Here is a 20,141-nt window from a genome sequence, read left to right as displayed (position 1 = left end):
CCCTGCCAGATTTTGACAGGATAACTGAACAATTGGGCTTCTCTGGTAGCTCAGCTGGTAAAGAATCCGCCTGTAATGCAGGAGACCCCAGTTTGATTCCTGGGTCAGGAAGATCCCCTGGAGAAGGGATAGGCTATCCACTCCAGTATTCATGGGCTTCCCTGGTGACTCAGACAGTAAAGAGTTCACCTGCAAATGTGGGAGACCTGGGTTTGATCCCTGGGTTGGGAAGATCCCCTGGAGGAGGGCATGGCAACCCACTCCAGTATTCTTGCCTGGAAAATCCCCATGGACAGAGGAGCCTGGTGGGCTACAATCCATTGTCCCGCCAAGAGTCAGACACGACTGAGTGGCTAAGCACAGCACATCTAAACTATTAGCCACTGAACTCCTTCCCAACTTTGAAATTCTATGATTTTAAGGTGACAAGGTAGGACCTCAAAGTATTTAAATTTGAAGAGGAGACTTTTTGAAGACAGAAGAGGAGTCAGTCTGTAAACGTGGAGATGTGTGTGTGCCAGACTTTACACCAAAGGGGGTGCACATTCACGCAGACGTACTACAGTTAGAACTAGAAGACTAGATTAGGTGTCACCGTGTGCTCTTCTATGAGCCCACAGCGCTATGCACTCAAAACAAAGCCACAGACCCCCAGGACGAGGGAGGAGGAACCTTAGGGCACAGCTGCTCTGTTAGTTGTCCTGATAAAGAAAGTGGGGCTAAGCTGCCACTTGATGGTGGATGGTACTGTTACTGAAAGTGAGATCTGGCTCAAAATCCAATAAAGAGGCCATGTTGGTGGACAGTTGGCTTTATTTTGGATGCCAGCAACTGAGGTGGGGGCCGGGGGAGGGCGGATGACTGTCCAAAGGCTGACTCCACCCCCTGGGCGGGGCAAGAGGTTTTATAGAGAAAGGGAGGGGGCTCCACTCAGCAACAGCAGTCAGCTCTGACAGTAATCTTGAAATTGGTCATCAGTGGTCTGACCAGCATCATCTTTTGATTGTTTTAAGTACAGTTAATCTTCAGTTCCAGGGTTGGTTTGTTTCCATTTCTTTGAGGCCAGTTCTTGGAATTGTGCAAGATGGAGCAGCTTATGTCATGCCTATAGTCTGGTCACCACGTAGTTAACTTTTCCACCTGGTGGGGTTTCAGTATCTATGAGACAGCCCACAGGATATGGCTCAGAATAAGATCTATAGCCCTTGGGAAGGAACTAAAGGTCCTTGACTATGCGTAATGACTGCATTATTTGGTTTCCTCTGACTATTTCCTTTGTTTCTGTATTTAAGCATTTTGATTAAACTTATTCTTCAGCTAAAGTTTTTCCATAGACAAAAAGCAGGCAGAGGACATGGGAGGCTGCTGTGTTTCGATAGGATCACACAGGTGGCTGGTGGTGGATGTCAGCCCTGAGCCCAGAAGCTGGGACTTCCAGCCCAGCATGCTTCCCACAAGTAGTCTCTCTTCCTGGGGTGAAGCAAGGGGCTGCGCAGGGCCAGGACCTGACTTCAAAATAGGTCTCAGATTTCTTGCAGTGACAGCACATTCAGGTCATTTTCAGCTCTGTAGAACCTTATCATAAATCCCGAGAGCTCAGAGTTCTTTCATAAATATAGCAGCATCATTCCCACTGCCATTCATTCAATTGACCATTCAATGGAACATTTATATGAGTGGCAAGCTCAGCGGTACTCAGGACACAAAAAAGAACACAGCGTGTCCTCAAGGCGCTGCCCGCGTCTGTGTGTGATGGGGAGGGTGGGGATGGGGGACACACTGGCATCGAAGATTCCAATGCAGTGCGTTCGGTTGGGAACCGTGGTGGCAGCGTGCCCAGGGTCCCCGGGGATGGCACAAGACTGGCAGCAGACACTGAGCCCTGGGCTGCAGTCAGGGGCTACTGAGAGTTACACTAAATCAGTTGCTCAGTCATGTCCAGCTATTTGCAACCCCATGGACTGTAGTTCATCAGGTTCCTCTGTGCATGTAATTCTCTAGGCAAGAATACTGGAGTGGGTTGCCAGTTCCTTCTCCGAGTTAAACAGGAGAGAAGGGAAAAGTGTTGAAGGCGGTTTTAGGAAAAGGGAACAGAGCGCGCAAAGCCAAAGAAGGAAGGCAGAACCTGACACACTTGAAAAATTTCCTGTACTTGATACCACGGAGCACCGGGGACAGAGCCGGGAGGCGGGGCGGGACATGGGATGCGGAGTGGGCGGGGCCAGGGACTGTCACTTGTAGACTGGTGCTTCAATCCGAAGCAGGTGAGATTCCCAGGCCTTCAGGCTATTCGCTCCAGGGTCAAGAAATGCCTCCTCCTCCGGGGGGGCGGCGGGGGCGGGGAGGGGTGTGGGGCGGGGATGCTTAACCAGTGGAAATCTTCGGAGCGAGTATCAAGAATAAGCACAGGCTCAGCAGAAGACCAGGAGCCTAGTCATCACAAGGTACCTAGCATGTCAGTACGTGCTTACTGTATCTTCGTCATATGAACGAACGATGTGAATGCATCCGTTGAGATTCTTTGCTTTGTTCCCCACCGCCCCTTTCTCTCATGGGCCAGGCCCCAAATCTGATTAGCTGGGGTTGGAGAGAGAGGAGCCCCATGGGTTTTGTGTTAGATGCTTCAGACAAGCTGTCAACTTTTATCCTCACGACACCCTTGCGGTCCATACTGCAAATCCACAGTCTTTTACCCAAAAGCCAGGTGTGCTTCAGAATTCTGATTCATTTCACATTATGGAAAGGTAGCGCTGCACAATATACATTTTATAATAGTAAGCCCCCAGTGGACCCGGGGAGCACCTTGCCATCAAACAACATAAACCCTTTCTGCCGGGAAGTGTAAGAATATTCGCACTACATAGAAAAACACGTAACCTCAGGTCGCTTTAGGTCAGGTCTTGCTGCCAAGTGAATTATGAAACGCTTCTGGTTTGCCGAGTGCGGAGTCTGGAATGTGGACAAGGGAGTGTGGACCTCTGAAATCCTTGCTTTTTGGAGGAGGCAACTGAGGTTCCCAGAGTCAAACTCTACTCAGAGAGGGCGGATCTGGGTGAGGACACAACTTTGTCCAGCTCCAAAGCGCATGCTCTTTTCACGGCACATTCTGGGCTCCTTGCTGATCTGCTGCCTGATACAAAAAGGGATAAAGGGCAGACGTTGCTGATTCTCAGCTGCCCCAGCAATCAGTCAGTTCAGTCGCTTCTTCGTGTCTGACTCTTTGCAACCCCATGGACTGCAGCACGCCTGGCTTCCCTGTCCATCACCAATTCCCAGAGTTTACTCAAACTCATGTCCATAGAGTCGGTGATGCCATCCAACCATCTCATCCTCTGTCATCCCCTTCTCCTCCCACCTTCAATCTTTCCCAGCATTAGGGTCTTTCCCAATGAGTCAGTTCTTCACATCACGTGGCCAAAGTATTGGATTTTCAGCTTCAGCATCAGTCCTACTGAATATTCAGGACTCATTTCCTTACCATGGACGGAGGAGCCTGGTAGGCTGTAGTCCATGGGGTCACGAAGAGTCGGACACTTACTGAGCGACTTCACTTTCACTTTCATGCATTGGAGAAGGAAATGGCAACCCACTCCAGTGTTCTTGCCTGGAGAATCCCAGGGACGGCGGAGCCTGGTAGGCTGCCATCTGTGGGGTCGCACAGAGTCGGACACGACTGAAGCGACTTAGCAGTAGCAGCAATACCGAAACCAAGTTTGGAAAGAGTTTTCTTTCTGGAATAACAATGCCGCCATCTAGTGGACAAATCTGAGAACGACATCCGATGGACACGGAGAGCGAGGTTGATTGGTGTGGAGGTGGCCTCTGTAAAGGGCAGCGGAATTTTCTTTCCCTCTGTAACCTTGCAAGCCATATTTCAGGGACCAGGAAGCTGCTAATAAATTACCTCTATGTAATCTATCCTTCAAAACAAAAGAATGATAATAAGAATGCAACTTCTTTTACCCAATTGCCAGAAATTTCTGGACCACTTTCACCATTCTCACTCAGCACTCTCCCATGCTTCAGACTTTCCACGGATTACAGAACCAACTCTATAGGCCTGGTTAAAACCACACTTGCCGCGCCAGCCATTCCCCATGACATACACTCTCTGCTTTCGCTGGCCCCTTATCTTACCTGTATCTTCTATTAGGGCACCTGGAACTGCCCACGACACTGCCTTCTTTGCTTGTTTCCTTTGTCAGACTCGTAACTCCTGTACATTTCGGGCTACCTGGACTATAGTAGGAGTTTGGTCACTTTTGAGAGATGAAAAATGAGAATGAATGTATTTCATTAGCTTAAAACACCCAAAATTTTGTTCATTAATTACATGCACATACAGTCAGAGCTGTCAGGCTCCTAAATCTTAGGTAGTTTTACTTTCAAAGTCCTTCTTAACATGCAGTTTGGTAGAGGGCAGGATAGAGAGAGTTTGGGAATATTTGTGTCCCCAAAGAAGGAAGATTATTAAAGAATCGCAATACGCAGAATAATGTGTTCCTCTCAGAAAATGATTCTTGGGACCTCCATGGTGGTCCAGTGGTTAAGAATCCATCTTCCAATGCAGAGGACACAGTTCAATCCCAGGTCAGGGAGCTAAGATCCAACATGCCGTGGGCTACTGAGCCCACGCACCACATACAACTAGAGAGATGCCCCCGCGCCACAGTGAAGATCCCGTGTGCCACAACTGAGACCTGATGCAGCCAAAAATAACTAATAATAATAATAAAAGGAATGGCTCTTTCCTTGAGTTTCCCATGTCCTCTTTTCTTTTCTTAGACAGTGTCTTGAATTTCTCAAAATAAACCTTCAGATGAGTTAGTCAAGGAAACAATAAACTATACACAAACTATGGCACTTAAGAAGTTGGGGTTAGGTTACAAAATACACAGAAATAGTTATCTTTTCAGGTATGTGTATTATCTTTGCAATAGCTTTATTTAGATATACTTTACATGCCGCAAAGTCACCTATTTAGAGTGTACAATTCAGTGATTTTTAGTATATTTACACAGTTGTGTGATAGTTGCCACAATCAGCTTGAGAACATTTTTATCATCCCCCTCCCCAAAACCCTGTACTTCTGTACCCTGTACTATCTCCTCCCAGCCCCCAGTTCCATCACCACCCCAGTCCTTGGCAACCATTAATCTACTTCCTGTCTCTAGGGATTTGCCCATTCTTGACCTTGCAGGATAAATGGAATCACATAGTATGTTGTCTTTTATGTTTGGCTTCTTTCACTTTAGCATGATGTATTCAAGGTTCATCCACGTTGCTTATAAAGGTTCGTGCGTGTGTGCATGCTAAGTCACTCCAGTCATGTCTGACTCTTTGCGATACCATGAACTATACCCCCGTCAGGCTCCTCTGCCCATGGGGATTCTCCAGGCAAGAACACTGGAGTGGGTTGCCATGCCTCCTCCAGGGGATCTTTCCCATCCAGGGATCGAAACTCGAGTCTCTTCCATCTCCAGCACTGGCAGGAAGTATCCCAATTTATAGTGGCATTTGACAGTTCACAGACGTGACACCCTCCAGGTAACTGTTGACAGCTAAATCTTAGGATGCCTTTTCGCCCCACGCACCCCCACCCAGCACCTCCAAGAATCACAACTAGGAATCTTCCAGCCTCATCCCTTGCAGGGGCTGAGGAAGTAGACTGGTCTCCATTTAGGAAAGATAGCCAATTCCTAGGCTTCCATCATAGAAAGACCTAGAACTAGGAGAGGGCTTGGAAGCCAATCACTACCCCTCCCCTTTGACACACAACACACGTGGCCAGTGGGCAAAAGTGTGTTTGGGGGTGAGAGAAGGTGGACCCAGGAAGGACCCCAGGAGCCCACAAACTAAGAACATTTTCTCTGCCATCTTTCACCAATTTTATTATTTTTGTTATTTTTCCATTAGAGGGGTAGGGAAAAAAAAGTCAGGAGGGATGTGGGTGTGTATATTTCTTGGAATCCAGAGGTTCAGAGAGGGGAGGAAATTCATCAAAAATGTCCCCAGTACAAAAGTTGGCAAAACAAATAGCTCTCTCTCTCTCTCTTTTTTTTTTTTTTTTCAATCTGAACTGTGTAACAGGAGAAATTCTCTCACAAGGGGAGAGTGTTCCTGAGCCAAGTTTAGGCCTAGGGAAAATTTTCCAGCATGTCAGGAACGAAGCTGACGGTCCATTAAGGAGGAAAAAAAAAAGCACACACACAAAAAAAGTGCTGGAGGAAAGCGTAAAGCGGAGAAAGCTCCAGGATTCAGACGGAGCTTTGCATTCCAGACCGGGCCGCAGTGAGAGACCCCAGGAAGCTCCCTCTAAAGGGAGGCTGCGGAGATGCACCCTGGGCTCCCAGCCCTAGTGCACACTTCCTGTTCTGCCCCTGGACATTCAAGCCAAAACTTACAAAACATCCTTTCCCCTGGAACCAAGTGCTTGCTTCGGGAGACCCACCCCTCCCCACGTCAGTGATCTCAGCCTGCCCTCCCCTTCCTTCCGCGGAACCTCTCCCACATCAGAGGCGCTCGGCTTCCCGAGCAGAGATGCTGGATCGGCCGTAGCAGGTGATGCCCGAGGGAGCGAGGCGACCGGGGACCACTGGCCACGAGGTAGAAACGGGGGGCTGGGCGCCCTGGGCTCACTTGGCATTTATTGAGCAAAGCGAGGGCTTGACCTTTAAGCCTCGAGCTGGGGGCGTTTTCTGGCTGATAGGGGTAAGCGGTGCGTGAGTGGACTCCGGGGGAGGTCAGCTTTTCTTTTCCCTCTTTCTTTCCAAATTTAACTTTAATTCTGGAGTCTCTGGAAGCACGCCGTTGTTTGCCTGGTGTGGTAAGTGCTAGGGCAGAATTCTGGGGATTCTCTGATTTCTTTTCTCTTTTGCTTTCTTTTCTTGGAGAGAGGGGGCATGGGGAGGGGAGTCCTGGAATATCAGGGAAGATTCATAAAGACCTTCGGGTCTGAATAGATTCAGAGAGAAAGGACCACATGGATGCACAAGGAAAAGGCATTTTTGACTTGATGAACTGGGGTCCAGCTGTTTCCCAGGACCTGGGTCGTGTGTCCTCCTGGCCCCTGATGCCCCCGTCCCACCCACCCATCCCCACCACCCGCCACCTGCTGTCTTGGGGACACACACCTTGAGCTGTTTCTCAGCATGGGGGTGTGGCACATAGCCCCAGTGCCATGTGTTAATGGGCAGAACCCAGGTATCCCTAGAACATAGATGGCTGTCTGTGGTAGAGCTAACTGGTCTACCCGGAAGGCGGCATGTGGCTTGTTAAGGACATGCCCCAGCTGGTGGCTAAGAGGCTGGCCTTGGCAGCACATGCTGACATTGGACTGACACAGTGAGCTCAGCAGGGCTTCTGCACAAGGAGTGCTCAAAATTTTATGAAGCAATAATAAGTGAAGCATTTCAAATGCCCTTTCTCTGAACTCCTATGGCCTTTACTTCTCTGCAGGACACATTTGGCTCCTTATCCACACACTGCCTTGCACTGTTTTCTGGGCTTGCCTGATAGGTCAGTTGGTAAAGAATCTGCCTGCAATGCAGGAAACCCTGTTTCGATTCCTGGATCAGGAAGATCTGCTGGAGAAGGGATAGGCTACCCACTCCAGTATTCTAACCAGCCAAATAAATGAGAGTGTATTGGACAAATGAACCATAACCTATTATTTGGTGATCCCGAGACAGGTACTAACTCTTGTTGAGTGCTGGCTGTGTGCCAGGCACCATTCTGAAGGTGGCAGGTATCATTATCATCCCCTGAGGCTGGAGACACAACTAGTAAGTGCAGAGGAGGAATCTGTACTGAGTCCAGGCTGCCATCCTCTGAAACCAGGATGGAGTTTGACTCTGGGGTCCTGCATTGTCTAGCTGGGTGACTTCAGACAAGTTAAATGTCTTCAGCCTCAGCTTCCTCATCTGCAAAATGAGACAATAATAACCCCACCTGACAGAGGTGTTGTGAGAGATAAGTTAATCTTAGAAATTATTTTACTGAAGCAGGTCAATGATACAGGTATGCTCCTCCCAGCCCCTATCTACCCTGTGCAATATAAACACGGAGGAAACTTTTGCAACTGAAAAGCCTCAGGGCTCTGTAGAAGGTAGCAACGGTGCCTTGCTAGGATTTGTACCTTAAACGAGGAACACTGGAGTTCACTTACCAGCCAGTGCAAACCTGTAGCCACCAGCTCACTAGACTCTAAGTTCACTAAGAGCAAAGTTCATATCATGTACAGGTTCTGCGTTCAACCAACCTCGGAAGGCCATCTCCAAAAAAATTCCAGAAAGTTCCCCAAAGTAAAACTTGAATTTGCATGTGATTATTTGCATAACATTTAGATCCTATTTGCATTTAGATTGTGCTTACATTTAGATTGTATTTACATTCTTGTATTAGGTTTTAGAGATGATTTAAAGGATAAGGGAGGATGTATGTAGGTTATATGCAAGTACTGTGCCATTTTATGGGCTTCCTAGGTGACAGTAGTGGTAAAGAACCTCCCTGCCAGTGCAGGAGATATAAGAGACACGGGTTCGATCCCTAGGTAGGGAAGATCCCCTGGGGGAGAGCATGACAACCCACTCCAGTATTCTTATCTGGAGAATCCCATGGACAGAGGAGCCTGGTAGGCTACAATCCATAGGGTTGCAAAGAGTCAGACACAACTGAAGCGACTGAGCACGCATGCCCTTTTATGAAAAGGACTTGAGCATGGGTGGGTTTTGGTACCCTCAAGCATCTTGGAACCAGTCCTGGGGGCAGGGGGAGCCAAGGGATAACTATACATTTGTTTCTCTTGGAGTATGTTTCTCAAGCTGTGGTCTAAAGACCTCGGTGCCCTTTCGAAGGAACACGGGTCCCTCTGGGGTGGAGTTCAACAAGTGGATGCTCCAGGAGCCTCCTCTTCCCTCTCCCGACAAAGCAGCTCCATCTTCACTTGACTGTGTGTTAAGGGGCTGAGTGGAAAGCAAGTTTTGAAATCAATGTTCAGAACTGCTAACCTGGGACAGGTAATGTTGTGTCTCGGGAGAAAATGACTGCTTACAGGATGGGGTTGATTTACGGAGGGGTTTCCAGCTTGGCCCTGTCTGGGCTCTCACTTGCCTCTGCATCACCTTCTACTTAATGACCATCTTCTGCCCTGGGGAACCCACAGGTGCCATGTGCCAGGCAGGCTCGGGGCTGACCCCTTCCGTCTCAGGTAGCTGGTCCTCAGGTTCAGGGACAGACAAGCGACAGGGCCCCAGAGAGCGTATATGACAACCTGGGCTCTCTCTGAGTCTGCTTGAAATGTGCCCTTCTAGGTTCTACTCACAGTGATGGACTGTACGATCAATACTCATACTAGCTGTTATTGATCTCCCTTAATGATGACAGCTTCCTTATTGAGCCCAGCGCTGTGCTGAGCACAGATATGCTCATGCAGTCCCCACAAAAGCCCTGGAAGGCGGTTTCTGCCTGTTCCCCTGCTCTGCTGGTGAGCATGTGTGGGTGAAGATGTGGTGTGACTTGACTAAGGGTGCCCAGCCAGTTAACGCTGAGGTTGGACTTGGAGCCCCTCCCCCAAGTCTGAGCCACCCTGCCTTGCATATTTTTGCAGCCCCCTTTGACAGAGGTGAGAAGGACATTGTTGTTAGTAGGGTGTTTCTTTCGCGTTTTCGGTAAGGGATGCCCCCTGAGAATAGGCTGGGAGAAATGGGACGAGGACAGAACATTCTACGGAGGAAGGGTGGTGCTGTGAACATGGAGAGTCGGAATTCTTGTGCAAACTGTGTCCCTGGGAAACGTCACCTCTCTTAGGAGAGGGGATACGGTTCGGTGGGCAAGAGCCAGCTCTGTAACCAGACTCCCTGGCCTCAAATCCTTGCTCTGCCCCAGATCAGCTAGATCCTCTTATGCAAATTTCCAAAATAATATTTCGTGTAGAGAGATGATAATAATAGTACTTATATTGTAACAACGTTATGAGAGAATGACTTAGTCCACATAAAGCATTTGAAACTGTGTCTGGCACATAGTAAGGACTCAATCAATATGTTACTATGGAGACTTCCCTGGTGGATCAGTGGTTAAGACTTCGCCTTCCAATGTGGGTTTGATCCCTGGTCAGGCAGCTAAGATCTCTCACACCTCTTGGCCAAAAAACCAAAACATCAACAGAAGCAATATTGTAACAGATTCAATAAAGACTTTAAAAATGGTCCACATCAAGAAAATCTTTAAAAAATATATATGTTATTATGTGTAAAAGAGTTTGGATTAGGCTTAGGTAAAGTGGTTGGGTGGCAGGCTGGAAAGAAGAAGTAGCTAGTATTTGAGATTGAAAAAGTCAACACCAACAATTTCAACTGTGAGCTGGGAGTGGGGATGGAGTGTTTACCCAGACCCAGGGTCCCTGAGAGACAGCTTACAACCTGTGAAAAAAAGCTTAAATGTTCTCTTGGAAGTTTAATAAAACTGGAATAACTAGTCTTCAGAATTGGACTTGCCAAATTGGATTCTTTGATTAAATGAAGTTTACCTTATTTATCTTTAGAGTTATGGAAATCAGTCTCACCTCTGACCTATTGTTATTTCTGGAGGAAAAAAAAAAACAAAAAAAGAACCAAAAAAACAGCTTGCTTGTAAATGCCATTGGCTGAACCACTTGTACTTTTGGAAGGATGACTTTAAGATTTCAAGCTGAGATATAAAATTTAAGAGCTAAATATAGCTGATAAAATAAAAAAACAAACAAACCCAGGAAGGGATCGTGACTTACAAAAGAATTTTGTGGCTTTCTCAGAGGACAAATCTGTGAGCGCCGCCTAAGTCTAGACTAAGTTTGCAATGATTTTGAGAGTAGCGTGCACACGTTTGCCTACCCTTACTGGAAGTAAAAGTAGGCAGGAAATAAACTGGGGGACTGCCATTTATTGAGCACTTACTATGAGTCATGCTTTGTACTAAGTGCTTCATACACAGCATCTCTTGTTTAATCCCTACCTCTCCCTATCAGGGGAGTACAGTTGATCCTTAAGCAACACAGGTTTGAGCTGCGTAAGTCCCTATAAGAAAATGAAAGTCGCTCAATTGTGTCTGACTCTTTGCATTTCCATGGACTGTAGTCTATGAAATTCTCCAGGCCAGAATACTGGAATGGGTAGCCTTTCTGTTCTCCAGGGGATCTTCCCAACCCCGGAATCAAACCGGGGTCTCCTGCATTGCAGGTGGATTCTTTACCAACTGAGCTATCAGGGAAACATATGAGGGTTTTTTTCAGTAAATACACACAGTTACTACCCTACCTGGGGCTGGTTGAATCCACAGATTCGGAATCTTGGATATGGAGGGCTGGTGGTCCTGAACTCCCCCAATGGTGTTCAGGGGTCAACAGTACTACAGTTATCCCCAGTTTACAAATGAGGATAATGAGGCTTGGAGAAGGAAATAATGTGCACAGTACACAGCTGCTAAGCGCTGGGTGGGAGTTCTAACTTGGGATGTCTGGGTGTGGGTTGTGAGGGGTTAACTCTGCTTCCCTGGTGGCTCAGAATCTGCCTGCAATGCGGGTGACCTGGGTTTGATCCCTGGGTTGGAAAGATCCCCTGGAGAAGGGAATGGCAACCCACTCCAGTATTCTTGCCTGGAGAATCCCCATGGACAGAGGAGCCTGGCGGGCCACATTCCACGGGGTCGCAAGAGTCGAACATGACTGAGCGACTGTGATTCACATTCATTTATGGCAAATGGAATCCTCCTGGATTTTAGCCCTTTCTGTCTGCCTGAGGAGGGCTGTATTTGGAAAAGGATGGAGGAAGCAGTTACTCACAGCCCTCTTAGGCAGATGGAGAGCAGAGGTCAGAGGATGCAAAGGTGGCTGACAGGAGAGGCCCAGTGCAGCTGCAATCCCAGCCAGCAGACAGTGTCAGACTACCAGGGGTGGGGCAACTTCTGGATGCAGGTTTTTTTTTTTTTTTTTTTGTTTAGGGTAATCTCCTTTACTTGGGCTTTCCTGATAACTCAGTTGGTAAAAAATCCACCTGCAATGCAGGAGACCCTGGTTCAGTTCCTCGGTTGGGAAGATCTGCTGGAGAAGGGATAGGCTACCCACTCCAGTATTCTTGGGCTTCCCTTGTGGCTCAGCTGGTAAAGAATCCACCTGCAATGCGGGAGACCTGGGTTCGATCCCTGGGTTGGGAAGATCTCCTGGAGGAGGAAAGGGCTACCCACTCCAGTTTTCTGGCCTGGGGAAATTCATGGACTGTACAGTCCATGGGGTCACAAAGAGCCGGACACGACTGAACGACTTTCTCTCCCTCATCTCCTTTACTTAGGGCTTCCCTGGTGGCTCAGACAGTAAAGAATTCGCCTGCAGTGCAAGAGGCTCGGGTTTGATCCCTGGTTTGGGAAGATCCCCTGGAGTAGGAAATGGCAGCCCACTCCAGTATTCTTGCCTGGAGAATCCCATGGACAGAGGAGCCTGGTGGGCTACAGTCCATAGGGTTGCAGAGAGTCGGACATGACTGAAGCGACTTAACACGCACGCAGGGCTAGGGGCAAAAGTGGAACCTGTTGTATCTCCCACCCAAGATACGGGAATGGGGGTTGGGGGAGGTAACACTTTCTGCACTTTCAGCCCTGGAGGGTCTCCTGGCTTCACTCTCTGTCTTCAAAAGGAGGTTCCATGAAACAGAAGCAGACAGGAGTGGTTGAAAAAGAAGCCAGAGTACAGAACAGAATTCCCCAAGGCAGCAGGGGAAGGTTTGGTGTCTGCTCCTTGGTCAGGACCTTTGGAACTTTCCGCAGTTTGGCTTTCTGGCTAATGATTACCAGCTGCGTGGGGCTGGCAGCCTCCTCTGTGCTGGGCCAGCCAGCCCGAAGGCTGGGGCCCCTCGAGTTTTCTTCAGGACAGGCGGGCTTGCCCCCGAGCGCTGACTCCCCGACGGCTGAGGGGCTGGCCTCTCCCCATTGGTTGTCCAGAGCCCCTTCTTGTTCTTCCAACCTCGGGCTTCCTTTTCCAGGCTCCCCGGGGGAGCAGAGCCAGCTCCTTTCCCGGGAGATGCTCTGGGCTGCGTGCACTGCGATGCCCGCCCAGATCTGAGGGGCGTCCCGGAGAAGAGAAGTGAGGAAAGAAACAGCTGTGGGACTTCAGGCACATTCAGATCTGCCTCAGCCTGGGAGGGCGATCAGTCTGCTTCCGGAACCGTGAGCCTCAGATCCCCGAAAGGGCTCTCAGAGGCTTCCGGGTCCAAACCCTTCATTGTGGGGACTTCCGTGGTGGTCCAGCGGTTAGGACTCCGAGCTTCCGAGGCAGGGGGGTGGATTCATCTCTGGTTGGAGAACGAAGATCCCACAAGCCCTGCAGCATGGCTAAAAAAAAACCACACACAAAAAAACTCATTTTACAGATGAGGAGACCATTTCCTATGGAGAAGAGCTTGGACCCACAAAACCAGCCTGCTGGACGGGGGGTCTGGAAGAGGGCTACAGTTTCTCAGGTGCTGGATGTTTCCATGGGCCCCCAAGTCCCCTCCACCCGCTTCTCCACTCTCCTCTGCATGCAGGAGGCTGACCTGAATGGCTCCTTTGCGTCTGGCTCCTAGTTTAGGTTCAGCCGACCGAGGCCTCAGGTGGGAGGGCAGAGGGAAGAGAGAGGGACGTGAAGGTGTTTATTCCCCTCGCTCCCTTTCCTGTGTCGCCTGGGCTGGCCATGTCCCCTGACACCCCTGTCAGTGGCCCTCTCCCCACAGCTCTGTCCCTCCGACCCCCACAGGCCCAGGGCGGTGGTGTCTCCTTGACTGTACCCACCTGAAGAACAGCACTGTGTCCTGTCTCCTGACTGCTCAAGGCCTTTGTAAACAGTCCCTTTATTAAGCGCTCCAGTTGGAGAGTGTTACCCTGCCACGTCCTGGCAGATAAAAGAGGCTTTGTGTACTAGAGAAAGAAAAGTCTATACGAAAGGAAGATGAAATTTAGCAAAAGGGTGGGTTTGTTTCCTGAGGCTGCTGTGAGAAATGACCATGAAGTTGGAGGCTTAAAACAACAGGCGTGGGCTTCCCTTGTGGTTCAGTGGATAAGAATCCGCCTGCCAAAGCGGAAGACACAGGTTCGATCCCTGGCCCAGGAAGATCCCATATGCTGCAGAGCAACTAAACTTGCACCCCGCAACTACTGAGCCTGTGCTCTACAGCCCGTGGTCCGCACACAACAGGAGAATCCACTGCAGTAGAGGCCCATGCACTGCAACCAGAGAGCAGCCCCCCGATTCACTACAACGAGAGAAAAAGCCTGTGCAGCGATGAAGACCCAGCACAGCCAAAAGTAAAATAAATAAATAAAATTACAATACAAAACAAAAACAGGCATTTAATATCTCAAGGTTCTGGAGGCCAGAAGTCCAACCTCAGCATCATTGGGCAGAAATCAAGGCAACGTCAGGGCCGTGTTCACTCCATCCTGTCTAGGAGAGGATGGTTCAGGTGGACTGGAGTTGAGTATTTCCCTTCCCAGGTCAGTTAGGCCCTGATCATAGCAGGGTAGACTCTGGTTAACTAGTTTTTGCTGAAGACTCACAGAATTCAAAGGCAAGGGGGAAATGGGGGCAGGGGAGAAGTATGGGATTGACATATCAATTCAATTCAGTCGCTCAGTCGTGTCTGACTCTTTGCGACCCCATGGACCGCAGCACGCCAGGCCTCCCTGTCCATCACCAATTCCCAGAGTTTACTCAAACTCATGTCCATCGAGTCGGTGATACCATCCAACCATCTCATCCTCTGTCTTCCCCTTCTCCTCCTGCCTTCAATCTTTCCCAGCATCAGGGTCTTTTCAAAGAGTCAGTTCTTCTCATCAGGTGGTGGCCAAAGTATTGGACTTTCAGCTTCAGCATCCACTGAATATTCAGAACTGATTTCCTTTAGGATGGACTGGTTGGATCTCCTTGCAGTCCATGGGACTCTCAAGAGTCTTCTCCAACCCCACAGTTCGAAAGCATCAATTCTTTGGTGCTCAGCTTTCTTTATAATCCAACTCTCACATCCATACATGACTTCGCTATCACTGAAACATTGACATATGCACACTACTATATTTAAAATAGATAACCAACAAGGACCTACTGGATAGCACAGGAAACTCTGCTCCACATTTTGTAATAACCTAAATGGAAAAAAATTTGAAAAAGAATAGATATATGTGTATGTATAACTGAATCACTTTGCTATACACGTGAAACTAACACAACATTGTTAATCAACGATACTCCAATGTAAATTAAAACTTGAAAAAGAAGAACGGAATTCTCTGGTGTGTTTCAAATGGTTTCCTGCCCCTTACCTTTGCTGGAAGCCCAAGGGGATTTTTCTCCGTGGCAATCTGGTTGAGCTCCTGGAGGTAAATCTCACAATGCTGGGTCCCCTTGGAGTTTTAACCCTTCTGAGTTGTCCATACTGCTGCTGCTGCTGCTAAGTCGCTTCAGTCGTGTCCGACTCTGTGCGACCCCATAGACGGCAGCCCACCAGGCTCCCCCGTCCCTGGGATTCTCCAGACAAGAACACTGGAGTGGGTTGCCATGGCCTTCTCCAATGCATGAAAGTGAAAAGGGAAAGGGAAGTTGCTCAGTCATGTTCAACTCTTCCCGACCCCATGGATTGCAGCCTACCAGGCTCCTCCGCCCATGGGATTTTCCAGGCAAGAGGACTAGAGTGGGTTGCCATTGCCTTCTCCGGTGATCCAGTGAATGATCCATTCTTTTCAAATAGACGCCATTTGAATCAAAGCGACTGCATACGTCTTAGGGAATACAGCGACAACGAGAACCCAAACACCCCCCTGAGCACTGTGGAACCAGAGGGTGTGTCCGCAGGATGATTCCCCAGTGCCAGCTTTCCGTGGCTCGTACACGTCCACAAGCCCCCTGCAGTCGGCAGGTCATTCAATAAACACAGAACCACAGTTTTCATGGGCCAGGGTTGCCTCGGTGCCAGTCGATCCCCAGATGAATGGAGTGATGACAGACTCCTGGACCTGTGAGCACGCAGGCAGCTGAGAGGGATGGCCGTCCATTGTCTGCAGGTCCGAGTGGGCCGATCTCCAGAGCCCAGAGCCCCCCGCAATTTGTCAGTGACCGTTCATTCCAGCGTGATTTCTGTGGTGGTTCTGATTGTGTCTTTCTGCTCTGCTAAGTGGCGACTTCCTGCCTTCCCTTGTACGTCTCTTCAGTCCTGGCTGCAGCGGTTTGCACTCTGTCCTCCCCTCCTCTTATGAATCCCAGACGAGTTACTGGCTTTTCAGTCTGTTTATCTTTTTACTTGTTGTTAGGACAGAGTGGTGACCTCCAAGCTCTCTATATGCGGAACTGGAAAACTCCACGCATGTGTTGACATGCTTCACAGAAGCATCATTCAGTCATCGGGGGATACATGTTGCTGAGAAGGCCTTGCAGCCCCCAGACTCTCTAGTTCTCTTATCTTTGGGCCTGGCAGCTGGCCATCACAGCAACGTTCCCGCGCTGAAGCCAGCAGATGTCACCAGATGAAACACCATAGGAGGCAAAATGCTGGCAGGTGTGATGGGGACACCAAGATTGCGGAAGAGCCCAGCCAAGGGACACTGTGGATGCGGAGGTCGTTTGAGTCCAGAGTCGAATCCTAGAACTGGGGGTTGGGGATTAACAGAAGCAAACTATTGTATATAGAATGGATGAGCAACAAGGTCCTCCTGTACAGCACGGGGAACTATATTCAATACCCTGTGATAAACCATAATGGAGAAGAATATAAAAAGAATGTGTATATATATATATATATATATATATATATATATATATGTATATCACTGAATCCCTTTGCTCTACAGTAGAAATTAACACAACACTGTAGATCAGCTACACTTCTATAAGATTGAAGAAAAGAGTTGAATCCTGGAGTACAAAAACCAGAATCCTCCCCCAAAAACAAAACCAAAAAAAAAAAAAAAAAAACCATGGACTTCTTTGGCAGTCCAGTGGTTAAGACTCCGTGCTTTCAATGCAAGGGGCATGGATTCAATCTCTGGCGGGGGAACTAAGATCCCACATGGCACGTGGCATGGCCAGTAGACAAAAACAAAACGAAAATCTGAATACCCTCAGAAATCACCTGAATCCACCACCTTGTTTTACACATGAGGGAAGTGAGGTCTGGACAGGGGAATGCCCTTACTCACAGCCGGTCAGTGATGGATCCAGGAGAAGACTGGAAATCTCAGGACTCAGTGTGAGGGCTTTGCCACTTCCGCACCGTCACACCTCAGCGGTGCACTCCTCTGAGCAGTCTTTGCGTACTCTTTGTAGGATTCTTACCCCAGTTAGTCCCACTTACTAGAAGCTGGTGGGCAGCAGGAACGCACTGGATGTCAAGTGTATGTTACTACGTGGAAGGAGGAAGCAGTGCTGAAGGTTTGTGGCGGATCAGTGACCTGGTCAACACAAGGTGAGCAGGCTGAGGCAGAGGGGAGGCAACACACAGCTTCCTTCATTGAGAAAGCCTTGCTATGGAAACAAGTCAGCCCGGCTAAACAATGCATTGACGATGTAGTCGATACGCATTCTGCTACAAGTTCTTTATCTCATCACACACTAGTGTGATGATCTCTGGATAGAGGACAACTGGAAGGGCATCACTTCACTGCTGATTAAGCAAACCATCCCCTCAAATAGGTCATATTGACAGAAGGATACATTAGAGAAGACAATAGTCCCGCTGTCCAGAGTGCGTCTATTGGTAGAGTTCAGATCTGGAGCTGCTCTTTAAGGCTGAATGGCATTGAGTAAAATGAGTGACAGGCAGATGTTAACTAAATATAGGAAAGTTAATTTAAACAATATAAAGGAGTGATTTAAAAAAAAAAACTTTTGTCTTTTACAACAGTTTCAGGTTTACAGAAAAATTGTTGAAGGGAGTGCAGACTGTTCCAGTATAACCCACCTCCGAAATCCCCTGTTGTTATCATCTAACAATTGTGTGAGGCGTACATGGGCTTCTCAGGTGGCCCTAGTGGTAAAGAACACTCCTGCCAATGCAGGAGATGGATGAGACGCAGGTTTGATCCCTGGGTCAGGAAAATCCTCTGGAGGAGGGCGTGGCAACCCATTCCAGTATTCTTGCCTGGAAAATCCCATGGACAGAGGAGCCTGGAGGGCTACTGTCCATAGGGTTACAGAGTTGGACACAACTAAAGTGACTTACTGAGAAGGCAATGGCACCCCACCCCAGTACTCTTGCCTGGAAAATCCCATGGATGGAGGAGCCTGGTAGGCTGCAGTCCATGGGGTTGCTAGGAGTCGCACACGACTGAGCCATTTCACTTTCACTTTTCACTTTCATGCATTGGAGAAGGAAATGGCAACCCACTCCAGTGTTCTTGCCTGGAGAATCCCAAGGATGGGGAAACCTGGTGGGCTGCCATCTATGGGGTCGCACAGAGTCAGACATGACTGAAGCAACTTAGCAGCAGCAGCAGCAGCAGCAGCAGCAAAGTGACCTAGCATGCACGCACGTGGTGCATATGTAACAATTTTTTAAAATTTTTTTTTTATGTCAGCCATTTTTTAAACATCTTTATTGAATTTCTTGTAATATTTCTTCTGTTTTTATGTTGTGGTTTTTGGGCCATGAGACACGTGGGATCTTAGTTCCCCAACCAGGGATCAAACCTGTACCCCCTCCATTGGAAGATGAAGTCTTAACCAGTGGATTGCCGTGAACCAATATGGATATATCATTATTATTAACTAAAGTCCATATGTCATTTAGATTTCATTAGTTTTTGCCTAATGTCCACTTTCTGTTCCCAAGATTGAATAGGACAGCCTTCAGACAGTGATGGTACAGGTCGGACTAAGTCTCTGCTGAGCTAACGTGAAGCTCTAAAGCAAAGATTGGCAGAGAGAGACTTCCCACATTGGGCTGGGATGGCCAGGAGTTTGTACCGCCACCTCGCTCAGCCATTGACTGGGGGCTGCCAGAGAAGGCTGATAGCTCAGAAGCCCAGGCATTTGCAGCAACATGGATGGATCTCAGAGTGTCAGACTGAGTGAAGTAAGTCAGACCGAGAAAGAGAAATATTGTGTGGTATCCCTTAAATGTGGACTCTAAAAATAAATGATATAAATGAACTTATCTACAAAGCAGAAACGGACTTACAGACTTAGAGAACAAATGTGTGGTTACCAGGGGTGCGTGATGGGGGATGGGATGGTTAGGGAGTTGGGGATGTGCAACCCACTCCCGTACTCTTGCCTGGAAAATCCCATGGACGGAGGAGCCTGGCCAGGGTTGCTAAGAGTCGGACATGACTGAGCGACTTCACTTTCACTTTTCACTTTCACGCATTGGAGAAGGAAATGGCAACCCACCCCAGTGTTCTTGCCTGGAGAATCCTAGGGACGGGGGAGCCTGGTGGGCTGCCGTCTATGGGGTCGCACAGAGTCGGACACGACTGAAGCGACTTAGCAGCAGCAGCAGCAGAATGTACACGCTGCTGTATGTAAAATGGGTAACCAACAAGGACCTACTGTAGAGCACAGGGAACTCTGCTCTGTGCAGTGTGGCAGCCTGGATGGGAGGGGAGTCTGGGGGAGAATGGAGACATGCATGTGTATGGCTGAGTCACTGCTGTGCACCTGAAAATATTACAACATTGTTAATCAGCTATATTCCAATATAAAAGGCTTTTGTTTAAGTTAAAATAATAAATGTTTTGTTTAGCCAGATTGTATATAAAGAAAAAAAAATCCTAGGCAGACTCTGAAAGCAATAACAGCTGGATGTTAGCAGCTAACTCTATTTTTTGATATGCTGTGTGCTCAGTTGCTCAGTTGTGAACTGTCGCCCATCAGGCTCCTCTGTCCGTGGAATTTTCCAAGCAAGAATACTGGAACGGGTTGCCATTTCCTCCTCCAGGGGATCTTTCCAATCCAGGAATGGAACCCACATCTCTTGCATCTTCTGCATTAGCAGGCAGGTTCTTTACAACTGTGCCACCAGGGAAGCCCACATTCCTTGATGCTGGGTTGCTAAATCCATTTTTGACAAGAGTCTGAGTGCTGCAACTCTGTGTCTGCCAGAAAGACCTTTGAAGTTTCCAAGGAGAAGTTGGCTGACCATTGGTCA

At 48.5% G+C, this 20,141-nt stretch overlaps 1 protein-coding gene across 8 annotated transcripts in view; it reads left to right on the top strand.

The window, feature by feature from the left end:
* Positions 1–6,374: 6,374 nt before the first annotated feature.
* Positions 6,375–20,141, top strand: part of TACC1 (transforming acidic coiled-coil containing protein 1) — a 130,654-nt gene continuing 116,887 nt past the window's right edge. For 2 of the 8 annotated variants that reach the window (XM_070364279.1, XM_070364275.1), the window contains exon 1: positions 6,465–6,606. The gene's annotated coding sequence lies outside the window, so the exon portion shown is untranslated. Of the gene's footprint in view, positions 6,607–20,141 lie in introns of all 8 variants that reach the window. The other 6 variants (XM_070364281.1, XM_070364277.1, XM_070364283.1 and 3 more) reach the window with 5 other exon arrangements.

The sequence above is a fragment of the Bos mutus genome, chromosome 27 (assembly GCF_027580195.1).
Source record: "Bos mutus isolate GX-2022 chromosome 27, NWIPB_WYAK_1.1, whole genome shotgun sequence".
In the NCBI taxonomy this organism is placed as follows: Eukaryota; Metazoa; Chordata; class Mammalia; order Artiodactyla; family Bovidae; genus Bos; species Bos mutus.
This window is presented reverse-complemented; position numbering and strand designations above follow the sequence as displayed.